Here is a 22,196-nt window from a genome sequence, read left to right on the forward strand (position 1 = left end):
ACATCTTTGTTTTAAAATTCTAACAAAAAGTGCAGGGACCCAGGGTCAGCAACATCTCTTATAAAGCTAACTGAAAATTTAAATAGACTTCTTGAAGTTGTATAAAGCAAATAAAACAAAGTTATACTAAATTTGCACAGAACTGTGACTCTCAAATCAAATCATTAGTAGTCCCAGTTGAGCAGCACCAGATTGTGGTGCAAAAAGCAGAGATGTTCAGCGTGCTCACCAGCAAAACGGCTTCTCTTGCTCTCATAAATTGCACCTCCTTCTGTCGGGGTTTTGCTCTCATACACTTCCTCATCAGGTGGCCATCACTTAGGCCCAGTGCACGCCTCCCTCTGTCGGGGTTTTGCTCTCATATACTTCCTCATCAGGTGGCCATCACCCTGAGTGAAAAGGCTATGGATTGTAAATGGCCTGGAGCACCCTGAGTGAAAAGGCTGTGGATTGCTGTGGATTGTAAATTCTAGAGGTGCTTCATTTACAGCTTTAACAAAAATAACGGATTTACTCAACTTGTATTTACCTCATTTTAGCATCGAGACATTGCGCTCTAGATGCTACATACGTAACAGGTAAATGTGGCTTCGAAGACAGTGGCAATTTTTAATGCTATGGATCTTGCTAACTGATTAACTTATACATAATGTTTTTGTGTATATATCAAAATCATGGCACTTGATCATCTGACTGTGGGAGTCCTCCATCACAAGTCCTGAATAGTGATACAAAACAAATGAAGGCAAAGTTTTGCCAGCACTGCACCACGTCTCAGTGGCATCTGAAGTATGTGTCACAGCTCATAAGGCTTCTATTGTCTGAGTGCAGCTCAAGAAGCAAACTACGTCAGTGTTACAGTATGAGTGGTCAGGAGTCACAATCTGTGCTCCCCCGAAGAGAAAAAGGAATTATTCAAAACAGAGATAGAAAGATAATGTCAAGGCCTCACTTCAACATTACCTGTTTTTGACTGAGCGAGTTAAAGCTTATAAAACTGCTCCAGCCTCCAAACCAGAGCTGGATTTCATTTGGGGGATGAAGAACTAGTTAACCATGCGTCATCTCGACCACAGGGTAGAGCAATATCAGCTATCACCCAAAGAACAAACACACTACACCAGTTAGAAATGGTCACAACAAATAGATTCATATGGCTGTTTGTGTGACTGGTTTCTGATCTGACATTTCAGTGCTTAATGAAACTAATGTTGACTGCTGCTGATGAGGAGATGAGATAAACATTGTACGACAATATGAATGCCTTAGAAGAAAAAGCGTGCACCATTACCATTTAAACAATTATCATGTCTGACCTCTCATTTGAATGTGGACATTTGGAACAGGTATGAACACTTGTGCCTTCTGCTGTGTTTGGATGACACTTACTTTCAGCTGCGTGGATGTCTTTGCAGTCTCTCACAAACATGGGCAGGTGACAGCATTTGTATGACACATGGTCTGTGGCCATGCAGAGAGGGAAAAAATAATTTGAGTGTTTTTCCAAGATTGGCATTGTTTGGTATTAGAATGTCTTTTGTGTGTCTCCATATTGTTTGGCACATTTTGGCATGAGGAGATATCCATTGCTAGTAGTGAACTCAGTCTAAAACATTAACTTAGAAACACCGTGATTGCACTGTGCCCTTCGGTCACGGTGCTGCTGTGTGTCCCACAATACAACATTGCACAGTGACCGAATGATTTTTATGTTCATAGCTGTTTTTCACCTGTCTTGTTGATAGGCAATAGACTTGATGGAGAGGGAACCTGATCTCATCTTTGTCAAGGAGGAGTCATATGATGATCATCCCATTGGCCAGCAGATTCATTTCACAGATAACAAGAAAAGTAAGTTTGCTTTAAAAAAAAAAAACAAAAAAAACAAATCACTGACATCCTGATAGTTTCTGTGATTTAACTGCATTTATTCTCATTTAACTGTTGGAATTTCTGAGGAGGACAGCATGCTTCATAGATCTGTTGATGAGCTGCAACTTTACTCAGGGGACTTAAACAACTTCCCCATGGTGGCTGACACTGAAACAGAACAATGCACACAGCCAACAATTATGGCCCGTTTAATAGGTGATGCAACAGTGAGAACTCTGGTTGACAACACATATCCTCCGGGCACTCTCATCTCAGTCAGGGTGCCGTCTTTATATGCATATGCTGCTGGGGCATGCTGGGACATGGGGAGGGCTCCCACACTCTCCATAAGGCCAGCCGTCACCCTGAGTTAAGGTGCCGTCTATACATGCATATGCTGGGAGATGTGGAGTCTGACTGTCATAGAGCTAGATAAATAGTACTTTTTTGTTTGACTGCACCAGATGATAAAGTGGACTAATAATAACAGAAGATCATGTTTGTTATTTTGCTTGGCTGATTGTAATCCTACATCATCTTCACTTATATTTTGTGTTGTGAAACACTGAAATGGTGCTGGTACATTCATGAGATGTGCTCTACAAATACAGACTGATGTCATTTTCACATGGTACTGGTGCAAATACAGATTATATCATGGTATGATTTGGGCTTCACTGGTAAAGAGGTTTATGTGTACGTAGGTAAAGAGGGTGTGCTTGAAGATCCGGGCAGTGGGTGTGCTTGTGGAACTGTTTATTTGTAACTGAGTTTTTATTAAGAAACAACAGTTTTTCTACAGTTTTTGGACTCAATCAGTTTCTTCTTTTACAAACTATTTCCCCAGCCTTGGAAAAAACCCGTTCAGACGGAACAGATGAGGCTGGGGTGTGTGTGTGTGTGTGTATTTATATGTAATGAATCTATATGTCTTATATATATCTAATGTTTTTTAGGATTATATATCTATATACCTATGTAACTCTTTATCTATATCTAATTTATATATTATATCTCTATTGCTCTATATACACTATCAACACTACTAACACTCAAAACACCTAACAAACGCAACAAACCGACCTACTCTGCAAAGAAATATTCAAATGACCGCCACTATACAGAGCTATTCTATCTCTGAACACACTCGATCCCGCCACGTGAATCACATGACAAACCGAACCAATCAGGTTTTTGTATGAGGTCCGAAGCACCTCATACTTCGAACATCACTCAAGTGCTTCAAACATCAGCGACCAAAACACACATCCATACAGTGGTTCAGTACAACTGTCTCATGAGCTTCCGCGCATGTGTCGGAGCCTCGAGTGTTAAAGAACCATCAGTAGGGACGACTCCCACACTCTTCCAACCTAACCACCACCTTGAGTCAGGGTGCCGTTTCTACATGCATATGCTGGTGGTGCATGCTGGGAGATGGGGACGGCGCGAATTGGCCAATTTCCCACACAGTAATATGATAGATAATAGAAAACAGCTTAGCGGCGCAGATGATTTTCTTTTCACGTGGTTGTGCCACCCCCCATGTGATGCCGCCCCGGGCGGCTGTCCGGTTTGCCCGTGCCAAAAACCGCCACTGATGTTGACGCTTAACACGGCGGAGTCTCAGACGGTTTTTAGACCGTTTTTAGGCACAAAATCCTCATCCCCGCTGTCTCGTCCGCACACTCCGACAGATGTATCCGATCTCCCAAAACACCGCTCAGCGCCCTCTACTAAATCTGTAAGTGTTTATAGTGGTGACCTGCGTACAACTCTTTGTTGTCAACAGCTGTTTTTTATGATTCAGATACTCTCTTACCGTAGTCTGACGGGTGTACCCTTATTCTCTTACATATAGAACCCAACATGAGTTTGAGCAGCTTTCTTAGTTGAAGCTCCAGAAGAAACATGTACTGAGAGGGTCAGTGTGAATCCATCGATAGTTGCTTACATTCTGACGTCCTTTTTTTAAAACACTGGATAGAGAAAGCAAGCGATATGTGTGTTCTGCCCTTTCGTTTTTACGGCCATTCGACATAAGTAGAGCAACAGGAAGGGTCACAGCATTTTTCAAAAGGATGTTCTCTTACAGGCCAGAAGTAATGTTTTTGGTTCTGTCGCTGAAAAATGTGAAATGATGCATCTTGCTGTGTGTATTTTCTAGGCCAGGACTGTACGCCAGATTCACAGCAAGTTCCGCCATGAAGTGGGAACAAATTTATCTTGGCACTGACTGTGAGGCTACAGCAGAACAAGTCTTCACTGCATCTTCTAGCTGTCGCGCAGTTTCTGCACTGCAAAAAAAAAGACAAAAAAGTGATTTACACAAAGTTACACAGTCTGTTTTGTGTTGTGCTCCTGTGTGCATGTGTGTGTTTTTGTGTGAATAGGTGAAAGAAGTAAAGAAAAAACTGTTGGTTGGATGAGGTAGTCGTCCCTCTAAACTTGTGAAAAAAAAACATATTTTTCCATCAAAAACATCTTAAAAAGTTTCCACTCACTCAAATTCTGTGTGGTTTGACAGTCCAAGTCTGAGGGTTGATGCACAGAATGTCAATGTCCAGTGAAAACTTTATGAAACTGTGAACTTTTCAGGAGGAAAAAACATCTTGTTTAGCTTCACATAGTCAGAAGTTAGTTTATCCACTGGGTTTTGGAAAACTGTCTCGAATCCAAGGACAGTAAAAAAAAAACTGTGCCACAAGCTCACCAGAAAACATGTTATCAGGACCTTGACTCTGATTAAATAGTTTAACACCTGGAATTAATAAAATTACTTAATTCAGATTCATTTTTTAAACATCTAAATATGCACAGACGCTATTTAGCAACCAAATATCTTACATACATATGTATCCCTTCACTATTTGTTGTTACAGTTTGAGTTATTTTGACTGCACTGTCAGTAAATTTACACTCCTTCAAGACACATTTGTGTTGTTAGACCCTCAGTCTCAAATTTTAAAATAATTTTGTTGACCATTGTTTACATTCAAAACTACAGATTCATTAATGATGAGAATGAGTGGAGATTTGTGGGGATGTAATGTTTTCACAGCAGCAGCCACAAACACCAAAGTGTGTGGAGAAATAATGTGCAATGGAAGGAGAGGTGCTGAGAAAAGGCCAGATCTGCCATCTGACAGCCTCCATTAGAGAGATTGGGCTGCAGACTGGGGTTAACTGGTGCAGATCAAGCTGATATGGCACAACAGCAACTGCTTTCTCATCCTGAGTACAGCGCTGTTTAACCAGGATCTTTACTGTCAGGATAGGAAACGACTCATGTCTAAAGAGAGACTGTAAAGATCTCTGCTGTTACTCTAATACCTAACTCAACTAGGTATTGGCCACAGCTTACTTACATATTACTTGTTACATTTTCATTAAAATGTGTAAGTTTTGTGCAAATACGATTTTTCCGAGTTAATTATTTTATGAGGTCAGTTTCTGCCAAAAAGAAAAAAATAAATATATGAAAAGTTAATCTTTTAATGATCCTGTTCTTCTTAGAACATGAAAAGTAGATGTAAAGCTTTCCATATTAAATTATTTATGGGGAGTCAAAATGCTGACTTACAAAGTCAAAATTACTTACACAATAATTAACACTGGTAAGTAAAAAGTCATGACAGTGAACTCAGACATCATGTTCTGAGTTTATGTTGGTGTTGCTCATTTCCTCATCTTTTCGTCCACGTTCATACTACAGTACGTCCACGCAGCCTTTATAATCGTTCTATAGAGACCACTGTTTTTCTTCCAAAGCTGCTGACTTCCTAAATCAGTCCACAATCTCGAGTGGTTTCTGCCAAGGTTGAGTGTTACATAGAGAAATTCAGTCACATTAAGACTAAACCTTGGTAGGCAAATGAGTGTGGCGTATGTGAGTCATTACTCTTTCATGTCTATTTATGCAGATTGCGATCGGTTTCACCCATCGCTGTCATCCATATTTCAGTGCCTTAGATAGTATAATTGCAGGCTGTGCTGTTTCTATTTTTGAGGCCTCCTCGGACTGTGAAGGCCCAAAGAGAATATATGAAACCCTGTTTGAACTGCCGAAGCTCAGTGGATAGAGAAAGCATTTGAACAACAAAATCAGAAAATGCAAAGTGCTGGTGTTGCTTTTACTGTACAATCATTGTACGTAAGTTACACTGGCTGTGGTGATCGACATGTAGCTGATTTGTGCACTAAACTCAGCTTCACATTTAATTCCGCAGCATGCAACAACACAATTATTTCAAGATTTACCACCTTGGAATCATTTTCTGCAGCTTTAAGTGAAATATGAGCACATGTGGTGGAAATGGACTCCCACACAGTGGATTCAACACAGAGCTGTCTTTTTACTAAGTACAGCTCTGATGGAAAATCTGGGTTGAAATAAAACTGTCCAATCCGCAGTGCAGCTCAGCAGAATTTCTTTAAAACAAACCCCTGACATCCATCTGTAATTGTTTACCTGACTTTTTTCAGCCCAACTCACGGGGTGCCGTTGACGAGGTGCCTTATTGCTATTTTCGTTTCTGTCTATACAGAAAATAATTCAGAATTGATAGATTACAGCATGAACTGAATTGGAATAACAGCCCATCATCTTTCGATTTTTTTCCTCCAACTAAACATCTTTTTATGGAGCCCTAAAAAACTGAGAAAAGCCTGTAGCAAAAGGGTAAAAAGTTATTAGACAAGTACAAAAAAGTATGACAAAATAAATCATTAAAATGGAGTGTAAAAAGAAAGTTAAAGCTTTAGTATGAACTACATTTGATCCACCAAGTTCAAGCTTTTTTATTGCCAGTGTGTGTAATCCTCACAGCTTGAAGGAAGAAGCCCTGCAAAGGGGGTCCTGATACTCCGGATGCCAAGGTACTCAGCATCACGAAGGACCCCTCGATTGTGGGTGCAACAAACATGGTGGATATGTAGAATGGAGGGGGAAGAAGTACTGATGGTCTTTTCCGCTGTGTTCACTGTTTGTTGTAAGGTTTTGCAGTCACCAGAGAGTGACACAGGTGGCCAGGATGCTTTCAGTGAATGTGGTAAAGAAGGGTGGAGGAAGCCTCACCTTAAACAGTTGGTGCTGGAAGTGGAGACACTGCTGTGCTTTCTTGGATCACGTGTGAGGTCCAGTACAACTCTTCTGTGATCTGGACTCCTGGGAAATTTGTGTTGCTGAACTTCTCCAGAGTCTTTAGTTAATTTTGTTAGTTCAGTTTAGTTTAGTTAATATGTGAAGAGAGACAAAATCATACTCTAGGCCCTGTATTGTTTTTGATATAGATAGAAGATAGAATATCACATGCCACAAAACAAAGAACCTTAAAGCTGATAAAAACCGCACAATCATAAGATAACAGGAGCTGCTGTAACTTGCAGCCACCCGAGCGGCGCCATCATTTCATGCACCACGTCAAGACACTGATTTGACACGTGAAGAGCAGACGTTCTCTACACGTGGCGAAATAGTAGTGTGTCATGGTGATTAACATCTCTTCCTTCTCTTGTTCAACCTTGGATTTTGCCCTTGTTGAGTGTTTGTTTTGACTACGGTGGATCAGATCCTATCTGTGAGGAGACACAACTCTCTCCACATCTGCTAACCTCAGGAGAAAGTCTGGAGCCACTTCTGAAACAACAAAGCACAGTGTCGTTGTAGTCAACACTAAGTGATAAAATAACAAACACCAAAGTAGCTGTGTGTCGTGAACATCAAGGATTTCAAAACAGCTCTACTGATAGGTTTCTCGCCCATACAACACAACAAAGACACTTTTATTTTGCTGCTGGAATTTTCTCCAAAACTATGAAGGCTGAAGCGATAAAACAGTCAGAGGAAGCTATGTGTGTGTGTTTATATCCTCTGTGGCAGGAAGAATGACAAGTTCTGCCTTGAAATCAGAGACAATCATCTACTGAAGACTTAGCAACGTAATAAACTCACACCTAGTTATTTTCAATATTTATGTCCAGTGTTTTCATCACTTTTAATTCTGACATGGGGAGATTGAGATTTTTTTTCAGTGTTTGACTGAACATCTGTTGTTCATGTTGTGTCTGAGTTTTTCTCCAATCAATAAAGATTTTTTTTTTGCCTGTTGAATGAAAGCACTAAGGTGTCTAATCCCCATCCAGATGGTCCAAATAAAGGTCTTTCCCCCTCCTCCCACCATCATGTCTACCTTACTTAAGAATTCAGCAGGGGTCTCATGTTCATGCCATCTGGATTTTGAGCAGGGTCAGTGCTTAGGACGTAACTTGTCTTTAGATGTCAACTATACCGTGTCCGAATCGCTGTTCTCACTTTTGGATATTGTAGGAATAATTTGAAAAGTCGGTGGTTATCAGGAAATGTCCAACACAGGATCATCAAACTGGTGTGTGGGGAACTTACTTGACATAAAATCTTAAACCTTGTTAATCCAGTCAGTAAACACATGAAAACCAGGGAGGCTGGGAAAAGTAAATAATAGTTACCTGAGGTGAACTGACCTCAACTGCCCTCGGTCCATTACATGCAAATAAAGATTACTGTGTTTTTTAAGCACCCAGACATGTGGGAGTTATACATAAATCAGATTGTGTCAACTAAGATCACATTCAAATACTCTTCCCGTTATTGTCTCAACTTTCTGGCGTTCTTTGTGTTAAGGTTTGGTGGTCAGCCCCACCCATCCATTATGGAGGTTAAAACAAACAGCGAGATGTATTTGACTCTTACTCTGATAATTAGAACATTTTTTTTTGTGAGCACGTCAGTCATTGCTAGAAGTCAGAAAGTCTACCACGGGTTGTTAAAAGGACATAATATCAGACTCCATGCCATAATGACTCAGCAGCTTTATAGATTTTGATTTTATTAAGACATAAAAATATATATAATAAATAAATAAACTGGAGGGGGGGACTATAGGGCATCACCACACTCCACCTCAAACACTTTGACAACACACAGAATAACACAGAAAGCAAAGGAAGGTGAGAGTTCACTCATTTACCACCAACATGTAGTGAAGACAAATGCCACATCCCATCAGACACACACAGTAAACAACTGTCCATCACATTCTCTGTAGAAAAAGCTTCAGAAATGCATAAAAAAAATAGAAGCAGTGGATAAAGTCCTGAAATGACAACCCCAACGGTTTTCACATTAAATCCACAGACAAACATTTCAAGTATTTACCTCATCGTGGTATGAAAGGGGTGTGTGTTTACATGTGCTGTACAGGACTGGCTCCAGCTCTTTAAATCCTCTGTCCAAACAGATGGAGAGCCTTTAACAAAGCATGAAACCAAACACAATGAGCCTTTTTCACGGCCGACATTCTGACTTGTCACAGCAAGAAAAGCACAGGTGGAACTAATAACATTAATTTAAGTAAGCCAGCATGAACAATACCAGGGCCCTGGCAATGGCACACCTAAATTAAATGTAGCCAGTTTTAATATTATTAATTACACCTGTGGTTTTAGTGCTTTAACATGTCAAGTGTCCAGACCTGAAACTGCTCATCAGCTTAGGAAAACAGTACACTAACATGATGGATATTAATCACTGACAAAAGAGTGGTACCACTATTCTCATCTAACTCTCGGACAAAAAAAAAAAACAAAAAACTTTTTTCGAGTGGGACTAGAGTTGAGCTTTGCAGCAAACCTATTTCTCAGGGTTCATTATTTTATCTCACCTTCATTTGGTTGGCACCAACTGTGATGTTAAGGAGTTCTACCAAATTAAAAATTAAAAACTATTAGCAAATTTAACTCTAAGGGTATTCACAGTGGCAAATATGAGCCTGCAAATGACCAAAATGTCTTCCTGAGAACCTGAGAAATTTAGCTCACCGCTAACGAGCTGAAGAGTTTGCAGATTAGGTGCCTTAGCTTTTAGGTCACAGAGAGAGAGAAGGAGATGGAGAAGAAGATTTTTTTTTTTCACAAAAATAAAGTTGTAAATACATCACCAGTCAATCAATAATTGACATATGTACTAATGTTTTATGCATTTTCCCTTTTAGGCAGAGTAAAATTAAAATTAGCTATTACTTTCAGCAAACTAAAAGCTCAGGGCTCCAGAGGACAGATCAGTTCTGCTCCTGTAATTCACTCCTCACTCACTGATTGAGCTGGACAGGTACTTAAACATCGGACGTGAAGCGGAGAATCCACGTCTACCGCATCGTGTTTTCCCAGACAGGATCTGCCTGCTGCAAATCAGCAGACTGAATTCTGCTCGCCGATCACTGATGGAGTCCGGCAGTTTTAATTGAGTTGTTTAGCGTCTTCAAACTGGCAATTTAATCCTGGTGTCGGTGTCAAAGGCTGGGCAGGACGAGGGAGAGGCTGATTTTCATTCACACATTTGGAAATGGGGAATTTTAGCTGAGCAATAATTACAAGTGATTATCATTCATAGGCTGGTCAGTCCCTAAAGGCTGCGGATATTGAATCTGTGTTTCAAAGGGATGTGAATTTTGAATTGAATGCACAATTTTTACATGGATAAAAACAAACAAAACAAAAAAGAAAAAAAAAAAAGAAAAATGACATATTAGCAGTGGAAAAGAAATACTGACAAAATATTATTTCACTTTCAGCCCTTGAAATGGAAACAAAAGAAATAGAAAACAAACCACCAGGGAATGTTTGTCTTCAATGAACACGCACACGTCTAAGGTGTGTTTGATTTGTTTGTGTGTTTGTTTCAAGTAAACTGCGTTTTAAAAAAAAGTGTGATGGTAATTAAAGTGACATCTCTCTAAAGGAGGTGACTGATAAGTATTCTCCCTATCATTGTAACAGTCATCATGTTACTCGTGTGGTCAGCTGGAAATGCATTTATTAAGAAGAGAGAATGTGTACTGACTTCTCTGAGCTGAATAAATTTGTAAATACAACTTATTGTGCCTAATTCATGAAAATACACTTTGTTAATCAACTTCTTAAAGCACACACGATTCCTAATGAGCAAAGTTAGAAACTGAAAAAACAAGACAAATAAGGTACATGAACTCATTTCTGCCTCGTGCCCTCAACATAATAAACTGTGACCTCGACGTACACGCCTTTATTTCTCTTGTGGTGACTCCAAAGCTCTGCGGCGTCAATCACAGCCCTGCGGGAAATTTAGTCAACATGCACATCAGAAGACAACACAGAAGAAATTCATTACCAGTTTGTAACATCCACAGTGAAATAACCTGCGTTAAATCTTGAAAAACTAATTTAAAACATGATGCATACCAAGCACTTGGCTGTTTTATATTTGCATCTGCATTTGCACCTTTTTTTTCTATTATACTAGCAGTATGTGACAGGTTTAGGAAGTTTTTTTGTTTGTGTTTTTATTCTATCACTGGTAATAAACCAACCTGTGTGTGTATTTTGAGCGACAGCCTGATGAACATTTACAAAGTACAGATAAAACTTTTAAATTGCTGCACCGCTAATTTAATTGCAACCCTAGAAGAGAAAACACACCCAGAATTGATCTTGTCATGAAAAAGCAGCACTGAGGCTTTAATAATGCAGCAGGGTTGCACATGAATTATGGTGCAGTTAATTTGATGCAGAGTGATCCTTCCCTGCTGCTGTAACTCTCCAATATGGACGCCCTTTGGTTTCCCAACTCCCCACTGGATGTTTGCAGCCCACAGGGTGTTAGTGGTCTTATTAATGAGGTCAGTCCAAACAGCAGAGAATTGATCCAGCTGTGATTTGACCACTGGCACATCTGTCTAACCTCACGCTATCCTTTCTCTTTTTCCTGGTTCTCTGTAGGAACTCCCTTTTTATTTCTGTGTAGATACATTCACACCGCTGCTAAAACGGTCACAGATGTCACTGGTGCACAAATCAGTAAAAATTGGAATGATTGTCTTATTTTGGTCTAGTTATGTCTGTAAAGCTTGGAGAAGAAGTCAAGACAGACTATTTACTATTTTGTTTTTACTTTTTTCGTTTGTAGTTTTTGAACAATTACACATGAAGATGTGTAATTTATGGATGTTTCTGTAGACACAGAGGTCTGAGTGTCCGACTCTGTAAATTATGTGGATTAGTCTTCTTTGTCTTTTTCTAGTCTGTCTCAAATCTCTGCTAACTTTTTCAGCATAAGCAAGACCACAATCCTTCCCTATAACCTTAATTGAGTGCTGTGAGCACCAAAACATAACCATTAAAAAGTTTTATAATGCTGCAGTCACCACAGACAGATACTGTATTGTAAGAGCACATGCTGTACTTTAATTAACACCATTTCCTCACTATATTTCCTTCAAAATGTATTTATGTTTAAGAGAGAATAAGGGTACACCCTTATGCCTTACCATTTGTGCCGAAATACACTCTCCTCTGCGTGAAAACTTGTTTACCGGTAGGTTTCCTCAAAACAGCTGTTCATTTAAACATCTTATTTATAAAATTATTTAACGAGGGTTTCTCTTGTTAAAAGTTACTCCAGAGGTGCTGGAAGGTCTCAACGCAGTCAGACTACGGTAAGAGAGTATCTGAATCATAAAAAACAGCTGTTGACAACAAAGAGTTGTACGCAGGTCACCACTATAAACACTTACAGATTTAGTAGAGGGCGCTGAGCGGTGTTTTGGGAGATCGGATACGTCTGTCGGAGTGTGCGGACAAGACAGCGGGGACGAGGATTTTGTGCCGACCGTCCGTCGGTCTAAAAACCGTCTGAGACTCCGCCGTGTTAAGCGTCAACATCAGTGGCGGTTTTTGGCACGGGCAAACCGGACAGCCGCCCGGGGCGGCATCACATGGGGGGCGGCATCACATGGGGGGCGGCACAACCACGTGAAAAGAAAATCATCTGCGCTGCTAAGCTGTTTTCTATTATCTATCATATTACTGTGTGGGAAATTGGCCAATTCGCGCCGTCCCCATCTCCCAGCATGCTCCACCAGCATATGCATGTAGAAACAGCACCCTGACTCAAGGTGGTGGTTAGGTTGGAAGAGTGTGGGAGTCGTCCCTACTGCTGGTCTTCTAACACTCGAGGCTCCAACACATGCGCGGAAGCTCATGAGGCAGTTGTACTGAACCACGGTATGGACGTGTGGTTTGGTCGCTGATGTTTGAAGCACTTGAGTGACGTTTGAAGCAGGTGCGTGCTTCGGACCTCATACAATCACCTGATTGGTTCGGTTTGTCATGTGATTCACGTGGCGGGATCGAGTGTGTTCAGAGATAGAATAACTGTATAGTGGCGGTCATTTGAAGTTTTCTTTGCAGAGTAGGTTGGTTAGGTGTTTTGAGTGTTAGTAGTGTTGATAGTGTGTATATATAGTGTATATAGAGCAATAGAGATATAATATATAAATTAGATATAGATAAAGAGTTACATAGGTATATAGATATATAATCCTAAAAACATTAGATATATATAAGACATATAGATTCATTACATATAAATATATATATACACACACACACACACACACCCCAGCCTGATCTGTGCCGTCTGAATGGGTTTTTTCCAAGGCTGGGGAAATAGTTTGTAAAAGAAGAAACCGATTGAGTCCAAAAACTGTAGAAAAACTGTTGTTTCTTAATAACAACAGTTATTAAGAAACAACAGTTCCACAAGCACACCCACTGCCCTGTTCTTCAAGCACACCCTCTTTACCCACGTACACATAAACCTCTTTACCAACGAAGCCCAAAACATACCATGATATAATCTGTATTTGCACCAGTACCATGTGAAAATGACATCAGTCTGTATTTGTAGAGCACATCTCATGAATGTACCAGCACCATTTCAATGTTTCACAACACAAAATATAAGTGAAGATGATGTAGGGTTACAATCAGCCAAGCAAAATAACAAACATGGTCTTCTATTATTATTATTATTATTATTATTATTAATCCATGTGAAACATTGTCATCTGGTGCAGTCAAACAAAAAAGTACTATTTATCTAGCTCTATGACAGTCAGACTCCACATCTCCCAGCATATGCATGTATAGACGGCACCTTAACTCAGGGTGACGGCTGGCTTTATGGAGAGTGTGGTAGCCCTCCCCATCTCCCAGCATGCCCCAGCAGCATATGCATGTATAGACGGCACCCTGACTGAGATGAGAGTGCCCGGAGGATATGTATTGTCAACCAGAGTTCTCACTGTTGCATCACCTGTTAACCTGTCCATAATTGTTGGCTGTGTGCTTTGTTCTGTTTCAGTGTCGGCCACCATGGGGAAGTTGTTTAAGTCCTCTGAGTGAAGCTGCAGTTCATCAACAGATCTATGAAGCATACTGTCCTCCTCAGAAATTCCAACAGTTAAATGCGAATCATCATATGAGTCCTCCTTGACAAAGATGAGATCAGGTTCCCTCTCCATCAAGTCTATTGCCTATCGACAAGACAGGTGACAAACAGCTATGAACATAAAAATCACTCGGTCACTGTGCAGTGTTGTATTGTGGGACACACAGCGGCACCGTGACCGAAGGCCACTGTGCAGTGTTGTATTGTGGGACACACAGCGGCACCGTGACCGAAGGCCACTGTGCAGTGTTGTATTGTGGGACACACAGCGGCACCGTGACCGAAGGCCACTGTGCAGTGTTGTATTGTGGGACACACAGCGGCACCGTGACCGAAGGCCACTGTGCAGTGTTGTATTGTGGGACACACAGCGGCACCGTGACCGAAGGCCACTGTGCAGTGTTGTATTGTGGGACACACAGCGGCACCGTGACCGAAGGCCACTGTGCAGTGTTGTATTGTGGGACACACAGCGGCACCGTGACCGAAGGCCACTGTGCAGTGTTGTATTGTGGGACACACAGCGGCACCGTGACCGAAGGCCACTGTGCAGTGTTGTATTGTGGGACACACAGCGGCACCGTGACCGAAGGCCACTGTGCAGTGTTGTATTGTGGGACACACAGCGGCACCGTGACCGAAGGCCACTGTGCAGTGTTGTATTGTGGGACACACAGCGGCACCGTGACCGAAGGCCACTGTGCAGTGTTGTATTGTGGGACACACAGCGGCACCGTGACCGAAGGCCACTGTGCAGTGTTGTATTGTGGGACACACAGCGGCACCGTGACCGAAGGCCACTGTGCAGTGTTGTATTGTGGGACACACAGCGGCACCGTGACCGAAGGCCAGTCCTTTCCAAAAACTCCATCGATGCCTTCGGTCAGAAAGGCCAGCTGCAGTAACAACAGTAAGCGTTTACTTTGTCAATATTTACCCGTCAGTTTTCCTCTAATCTTTAAAAAAACTACACTCCCATGTGAAACAAAGCAAGCTTCACTTCTGATCTCACCTTACATAGAAACTCCAGACCAATTGTATAAAAGCAGCCGTGTAGTGCTACATTTGGTTTTAGATTCATTATATAACTGTATTATGTAAATAAATAGCTGCTGCTGTGATGATGTGTTTTCTCAGTGGTGCCTGCCTGAACGACAAGGGCTCCACTCCCACACTCGTTTGCTGGCTGAGATGTTTTGGCAGTTATTGTAACGAATCATTATTAGCTGTGGGCGCTTTGCGCATCATCGTCATTCGTTCTCTCGGGCTCTCTGTCTCATTTTTTTTGTTTTCCCTTTGCCACCTTGTGTCTCACAAACAGACACACACAACCCTCTCCATTGTGAAAAGTGGAGGTAGCAGCAGCAGCAGCAGCAGCAGAGTATTCTCCCAGTCTGCTGTGTAAGGCCCAGGTGAAAACCTAATTACTTGTGTCTGTGGGAGATGGATGCCTTTGGCTCGTCAGCAGAGAGCAGCCGGAGATTTAGCGGCCTCGACGGTACTCTGCGGCACAGCTGCAAGGCATTCTGGGAAAGCTGCACCTGTCAGAGGACCACTGACAGCTTGTCCTGCTCTTGTTATACAGCCATGCGTGATCCCTCCCATTAGCAGGCCAATGACACAGATGACTTGCTGTCTACGGGAGGGTGAGGGGCAGAGGGGGAGGCTCTTTACCAGCCATGATGCTCCTGTTTGATGCACTGAATCTGTCACTGCGACATGGTTCACACCTCCAGCTAGAAACTGATTCTTGTAGATGTTTTCTTTTTCTATACAGTAATACAATACTATACAATGTTAACAAGGCTGCTGTAATCAGTACTTTTATATCAACAAAAAACACTGTAGGCCTATGACTAAGTGTAAAATGAAAAGGGGCCAACTTGCAATTCCCCTCATGCCTATGGAGGGTTAGTATCTTTCAGCTCACTGTTTTGGTTTACCAGTCCACATATTTACTGTCTTAGTTTACTCTTGTGGCTCTCATCAACTTTACCTCCAGGTGCGCAAGCATCTGTTTTCTGTCAGCTCAAACAATAACTCTGATAAACGCATCACAACCGCCCACACAGCACCAAACAGGCACAGTTAGCAACTAGCTGTTGAACACAGTGGAGCATTTAGCAGCTAAAGATTCAGCTAATTCCCTCAGCAGTTGGTGGAGACCAAATAAGAGCTCATCTCTGTCACAATTAATTATATGTTTTATGTCATCAAAAGATCATGACTACATTATGCTGTTATTTTGTTTATTTTTTTTAGTTATTGTTAATGGCCATCTGCTAATGTTGTTATTGATCGTTTGGAAAAGGCTTTAGCATCAGTGAAACAAACCTGTGACCGTGAACTAAAGTTATACAGTCAGTGGTTTGAATTCCCTGAAGACAATGGGTTAGGTAGTGGGTAACATTCCCCTGCCCACTTGCCCTTGAGCAAACCATTACCCACTGACCGCTCCAGTGGAGCAGCTCAGTACCTGGCAGCAGAAGGCCTGTGCTTCAGCCTGCTGTGTTTTGTATGAGGTCTCTGTCTCCCTGCAGCTATTCTGTCGGGTCACTTCTGTAAACAAGAATTTGTTCTTTGTTAAGTTCCCTATTAAATGAATGTTTTAAAAAATATATAGGGATTTTTGTCTCTTGCCGGCTCTTCTCCCTGCTGAGGGCAGCACTGGCCATCTGCAATATGTAAAAAACTTACACCCCAACTGTGTAAGTGAAGCTCATCGCTTTTGGTCAGATTTTACTGTTAGCTGTCAGATCTTAAGAAGAGTCCACAGAAGGTGTTAATTCACAGTTGCTGAACGTGTTTCCACCCAAGTTTGGAAATGACCCGACTGTACAAACAGCAGGAGACTGTGTTTACATGAGGACAGCTGATTTCAGAGGTGCCTCCAGACTCCACGGGTCACCCACCGCTCTGTTTGTTGTGACAGCAGAGACCTCTGTGAGTCTGTGGGTGTGTTTCATTATGTGAGTTTACAGAAGTGAGACAGTTAAAAAAAATAAAAAATAAAATAAACAGTTTTTCATATATTTCATATATTAAAAAGCCTCGTTCTAGTCAAAGCAACATTTCTCATAATTTCTTATCTGCCAATTACTGTGTTCTCCCACCAAAATGCTTCACATTCTCAGACAAACCTCCCTCCTTCTCTTTCTGGTGGAGGACAGACTGATTAATGGCAACCCACAGCAAACAGACCGGCACACACAAATTGTCATGTGAAATATGATGCTTGTGTGAACTAGAGACATTTTTGGTTATTTGTATGTGTCTGGATGCCACAGTGCTGTTGCATATATTTTTATATATACATAACAAAGTACATATTTCATAGCAAAGTAATTTAATAATCAGGTTCTGCTCAGTGCAGTATTTAAAGTCTGCTGTTTTATTCTCCTGAGACCTGGCAATTCATTTTTGTCCTCTGTGAGGGACATGAGTCTGAGACCCCTAGGTCAAAATATCATTTATAGAATCTATGTCAATCATACTGTCCTTTTAAGTGGACATCCTGGGCTTTCTTGTGATGCCTCAGTTGTGGGGTTGTGGCCAACACAGCAAATGCACTTTCTTTTCAAAGAAAAGAAAGTGGCAACAAGAGAGATAAGTCATTGATTTTTGTTTATGTTACAAAAAAACATTTTTTTTTCCTGGAATGTCAAAGTCTTGAATTCAATTTAGTAAGGTTTTTAAGGCACAATAATTTTAACCCATTCAAAACACATTTTTGATTCAATGTCCTTTGTAGTGGACATCAGGACTTACTAACCCCAGTTTTTAATACATTAGGGAGCAGAGGGCTAAGTGAGGCAAAGAGGGTTTTGCTAAGAATTGTGGAGGGAGACTGTGTAGAAAGGGAAATGAAAGCAGTTTTAGTTCACTGTTCACACTGTTGATCACACACACACACACACAACGGCACAGTACACAATCATTTAAAAGTTTAAATTCTTGGCTTTGGCATCATGTTTAACTACCTCAGTTAGTTACATTACATCATTACACCATGTGTAAAGCAAGACCCGACGTCCACTACAAAGGAAAGCAAATAAAAAAGAAATATACAATGTGTTTGAAAAAAAAAAAACAGCACAGGCCTTGGTTGGCGTGGCCGCCCACCCTCCTCTGTCGTGGTGCTGCCTTTTATACACCACATGACCGCTGGTCAAAAGACACAGTTGAAAAAAAATAAACAAACAATGTGTTTGGAAAAAAACTTGCAACATTATTCTTTCAACCACAATATTATCATAAAAACGTCACAAAGCAAAACCTTTCATTCCTCTGGGTCTCAGGAGGATATATATTACATTTTCTAAGCCCATGCTCAGTGTAAAGTCACAGTAATGAAATCAATAATCATTATCATAATTAGAAATTTACATTGAGGCCTCCTCACACTTTGCACTCTCTTATGTTTCGCTCTCTCTCCACCTCGGAGACACCTAATTGGCTGGGGTGTTGGGTTTGCTCGCCCTCCTCCATGATGCCTGCCTGGTGGGCATACATCAGCTCAGGATTAACGGCAGGCGGAGGTCAGCACATAATCACCCCTGATGAATATGGAGGAGGGCCTTTGGGTTTACACGGGAGGACTGCCAAAAATGATAACGACCCCTCCTCCAACACCTCCTCGGGGAACCGTATATGCTCTCATCTCAAGGTTGTAACTAAAACAGAGGCAGTTCCTTGCAGCTCTTTGCCTCTTAAGTCATGAGCTAACGTGATATATATGAAAAAGCCTGGAGTATGCTCTGAAATGTGATCCATGTAACATCACCTGCAAGTCAAAGCTTAAACATCAATTTATGGCACTGTGAAGACTTGATAGCAAAGGCCACATGAATTAGCATGAGACAAAGCATTTCACCATTCATGCTTGTAACAACTAACTGACTTATAGTTTTTATGAACCGAGCAAAGACACCAACAGAGAATAGTGTTTAGTTACATTTAAAACATTAAACCTCAGACCACCAGGAACCTGATTTGTTGGCAAGTCAACAGCTAATTAAAACCCCAAATAAATGAAAAAATAAAGAGGAAAAAGTGAACGCAAATTAGAATATCAGGAAATTATATCGGTGGCATGTATTTTCTGGGATTATTATTATCTGAATGTAGTCCCTATCAGCATCCTTGAATCATAAGAGTGAAACTCATCACTGTGCTGTTAGCAGAGTGCTGAGATGTCTGTAAGTCCGCTCCTCTTCCCTTCCTGAAGTGGCTGTTTCAGATCAGCACATGAGTCATAGAGGCTAATTAATATGGGCAGTGCAGGGTGTGACAGGCTGAGGGATGGTGTCTCTCATCCACAGTCATTTCCCCTTATCTCCATCAGACACTCAGCAACTTCACCTTCCTCATTCACAGCCTCTCTTTAGCTTAGATGGGAGATGTGTACGGCTGCATGATAATGTTCACTGGGGCCACAAACTGCTGCATTAAACTAACCAAAATAAAAAAAAAGGCATTATCAGCTTCCCGTGTGATCTGATCTGGAGCCATTTTCCACCACTGACATGTTTGGAAGCTCAGTCTGGTTTGGGTTTGTGATGTATACAGAGAAGATACCATTCATAATTCATTCAGGAGTCCAGGAGGTGATTAGGAAATTCAGTCCAGCCACTAAAAATAGACTCATGTTTTCTGTCAGCTGAATTTTTATCTGCTTTCTGTGTGGTTGAGCTCAGTTACAGCTTCTTCATACTGTCAGGAAAGAGCAAGCAAGCAGGTGACTGATGTCTGCAGATAAAATAGAAGCTAAAAGCCAAACATGCTCTGCTTTTGAATATTATTATGTTATCATGATTCTGAGGCTGTGTTCTCAGCCATGAAAGCAAATGAAAGTCTAAACTTGTTATGTACCTCTTTCTTTCATTTTGTTCATCTGTGTCATGTCAGGTTCACTTCTACACAGGGGTGCACAATCTCCCTCCACCCAGCCAGCCCCCTGGCCCGCGGTTTCATTTGTACAGGGGTTCACACCCACCCAGCCAGGTTCAGGAGGTTTATTTTTTATCAGCTGTCCCTTGTGTGTCATGTTATGATTTTGTTAAGAAGAATATAATCTAATCTTACCTCTGCACTGCAGTGTGTTACACTTAATGCTCATATACTGCTCATGAATGTTAAATGGGAGGTGTTAAACATGTTTAGATATCATTTCAACCAGAAGTTGGGTTAAAAACAATCAACACAAACCTTCTTCAGTCCATCACATAAATGTGAGCTGACCCGTGTAAACTGAGCACCCCCCTCACCTCTAGACTGGCATAGCTTTAAATCTTGTACCACTGCCAGGCTATCATTTGTCTGCAAGAGAGCTTCAACAATAATCCATTTTACACCATTCAACAGCAACAGGGCATGTGAATGGCATCAGAAACAGATAAGGCTCTTACATCTTTGCACCATCAGGGGAGCATATATTAATCTTAATTTCAATTCTGAGACAAGCAGTATTCCATTTGTATGTGATTCTGCAGGCTTGATTATGTGATGTGTGTTTGTGACATTTCTGCTCTTTGGGTTCATTTTAACTGTTGCACTGAGCTTTTTATGTGCTGAAAATACTGTATGCTTTTCATCCTCACTGAAATGGATTCCTCCAGTCTCTGGGAGCAGAAAGAACTTGAACTTTACAAAAAAGAAATCCAATCATTCTGATGACATTTATACAGTATCTGGAGTAGCAGCAGAGTTTAGCTTATGATTGACTATGTAAAATACCGTAGTCAGCCTCACTTAATAAATAAGTGAGACTGCAGCAGAAAACTGTGTTCTTTACTACCTGAGATGTTGTAGATGTGCAGCAGCTCTCCTTTTAGTTTAGCTAAATGAGATCTTGGTGTATATGTGACGTGGCAATTGAAAAACTGAACAAGAATTTTATGCAGAAAAGCTGTAATCACCAACATTATGTCTTCTCTTTTTTTTTCTTATCCCTTTGATGTTCTTTATGAGGCATCGCAGATCAACAGTTGGTAAACAGAAGCATGTTGTGTGCAGTTTAATGACTTTGTGGGTTTTAAAGTTCAAATTTAGAGAACCTCTGCTGTAGTCTAAAGCGGCAGTGTTGTTGCTGTGGTTAATGAAGGCCTCATGTAGCCTGAGCACTTCAAGGGAACAGTTCAAGAGATTAATTTTTTAATTCATTTAAAAACTAAAATCATTTCAATGTGTCATGATTATTCAAATCACAGAGTAAAATATAGAATATGGAGACACACACACTAACACTACTTATACCATTAAGTTCAGAATTCAGTAAGCAGTCTACTGAAAATGTATCACAGACTGAAACTTACATACAAATATAAAATCACACCCATGCAATATACATCCTCATTTCCACTACAGAGACAGCCAGCATTGGCAAGCCCCTCCTTTTTTGTATAATCCGGGGTGAACACGGCCCTGAGTGTACAGGAGCTGCCTGGGACTCAGCAGGTGGCCTCGGCAGCTCGACTCACCTCTTCTTGCAAGGCTGGCTCTCAGATGTCAGTCAGCCACTTCCACGAGAAACCTAAAGGCTTGAAAAACTGAAAACCACGCACAATACGTGCAGTATCATCAAATTCAGTTCAGCTTTAAAAGCAGTTCAATTTGCTTCTGTAATGCTGTGTACTTGTATTTTAAAAAGTAACCTCATTCATTTAAGTGCATTAGGTCATCAGCCTAATGCACATGCAACACCCTTTCCACTGTTTTTAAAACCCTTTTTTCCAGCTCTGTGAGTCTAACCAGCCCAGCATGTCTGGTGGAGGCGCCTTGATCTTTTATTTTTAGTCAGGCGGCCCAAAGCATAACCTCACAACCCGCCTATGTCCTGGGGGGGAGCCCCATCTCACCACCCGACCACAGACGGTTTGGATCAGACTCATCTCTGGGGGGGGATGAAAAGGCTTAGTCCAATTAATGGTTGAGATGCCCCCTTCAAGAACAGCCGCACTCAATGCGACTGCCACCACACCCAGAAGGAGCCACATGCCAGAGCGTGGTGTCTCTGCCCGCT

Source organism: Toxotes jaculatrix, chromosome 10 (genome assembly GCF_017976425.1).
Source record: "Toxotes jaculatrix isolate fToxJac2 chromosome 10, fToxJac2.pri, whole genome shotgun sequence".
In the NCBI taxonomy this organism is placed as follows: domain Eukaryota; kingdom Metazoa; phylum Chordata; class Actinopteri; family Toxotidae; genus Toxotes; species Toxotes jaculatrix.